Genomic DNA, 1,418 nt, shown 5'->3' with positions numbered 1-1,418 from the left:
ATTCATCCAGCTCTACTGATAATACCCACAACTCTAATCTTCCTTCACACTGTTCGTATTTGTGTACATCATGGATTTCCAGGCCATCCTCTTTCAAAATGCTCAGGTATCTAATTAGCAAGAAGATCTGGACAACCTTGAAAACTGAAGTAATAGAAATGGGATGAAATTGAATACTGCAAAGTGCAAGGTCATGCATGTAGGTACTAACAACAAGAAGTTTTGCTATAAGCTGGGTACTTATCATTTGGAAGCAACAGAGGAGGAGAAAGACCTAAGTGTATTGGTTGATCACAGGATGATTATGAGCCACCAATGTGATGTTGCTGTGGAAAAGGATAATGCAATCCTAGGATTTCCATTAGGGATAGGGAAGTGTTAGTACCATTATACAAGGCACTGGTGAAAGCTCATCTGGAATAGTGTGTGCCATTCTGGTCTCCCATGATAAGAAAGATGAATCCAAACTGGAACAGCTTCAGAGAAGGGCCACTAGAATGATCAGAGGAATGGAAAACCTACCTTATGAGAGGAGACTTAAAGAGCTTGGCTTGTTTAATCTAACCAAAAGTAGGCTGAGGGGAGATATGATTGCTCTCTATAAATACATCAGAGGAATAAATACCAGGAAGGGAGAGGAGTTATTTAAGTTAAGTTAAGAGTATCCCATAGCCCAATGGAGACCCAAGGGAGACCCAGTTCAAATCTGGTCTCCACAGGAGGGGGTGTGAACCTGTGAAGTGTATTTTAAGCAAATGGATATAAGCTGTCCATCAGCAAGTTTAGACGTGACAAATTTGCATGTCATCCTTGCTCAGGGGCCATGCTAATCTTCTCTGTATCGTTCCAATTTTAGTATATGTGACATTAGGCAAAGGTTTCTAACCATCAGGAGAGTGAAGTTATGGAACAGCCTTCCAAGGGGAACAGTGTGGGGCAAAAAACCTAACTGGCTTCAAGACTGAGCTTGATAAGTTTATGGAGGGGATGGTATGATGAGACTGCCTCCAATAGCATGTAGCCAATCTGCAGCTGCTAGTAGCAAATCTCCCCAATGGCCAGTGATGGGACACTAGATGGGGAGGGCTCTGAGTTAGTACAGAGAATTCTTTCCCAGGTATATGGCTTTTGGGTCTTGTTGAAATGCTCAGGGGCTAACTGATCACCAAATTTGGGGTCACGAAGGAATTTTCTCCTGGGTCAGATTGGCAGAGACCCTGTGGGGGTTGGATTTTTTTTGTTTTGTTTTTTTTGCTTTCCTCTGCAGCATAGGGCACGGGTCACTTGCAGGTTTAAACTAGAGCAAATGGTGGATTTTCTATAACTTGAAGTCTTTAAATCATGATATGAGGATGTCAGTAACCCAGCCAGAGGTTCTATGTTTATTATAGGAGTGGGTGGGCAAAGTTCTGTGGCCT

At 42.5% G+C, this 1,418-nt stretch overlaps 1 non-coding gene across 1 annotated transcript; it reads right to left on the bottom strand.

The window, feature by feature from the left end:
* Window positions 1–773: 773 nt before the first annotated feature.
* On the bottom strand, window positions 774–875 carry LOC141985613 (U6 spliceosomal RNA). Its single transcript, XR_012638972.1, has one exon. It is a non-coding gene; the product is annotated as a U6 spliceosomal RNA (small nuclear RNA).
* Window positions 876–1,418: the final 543 nt, after the last annotated feature.

This window comes from Natator depressus, chromosome 3 (genome assembly GCF_965152275.1).
Source record: "Natator depressus isolate rNatDep1 chromosome 3, rNatDep2.hap1, whole genome shotgun sequence".
Classification (NCBI taxonomy): domain Eukaryota; kingdom Metazoa; phylum Chordata; order Testudines; family Cheloniidae; genus Natator; species Natator depressus.
The sequence above is the reverse complement of the archived record's forward strand: the minus strand, read 5'-3'. Positions and strand labels throughout refer to the sequence as shown.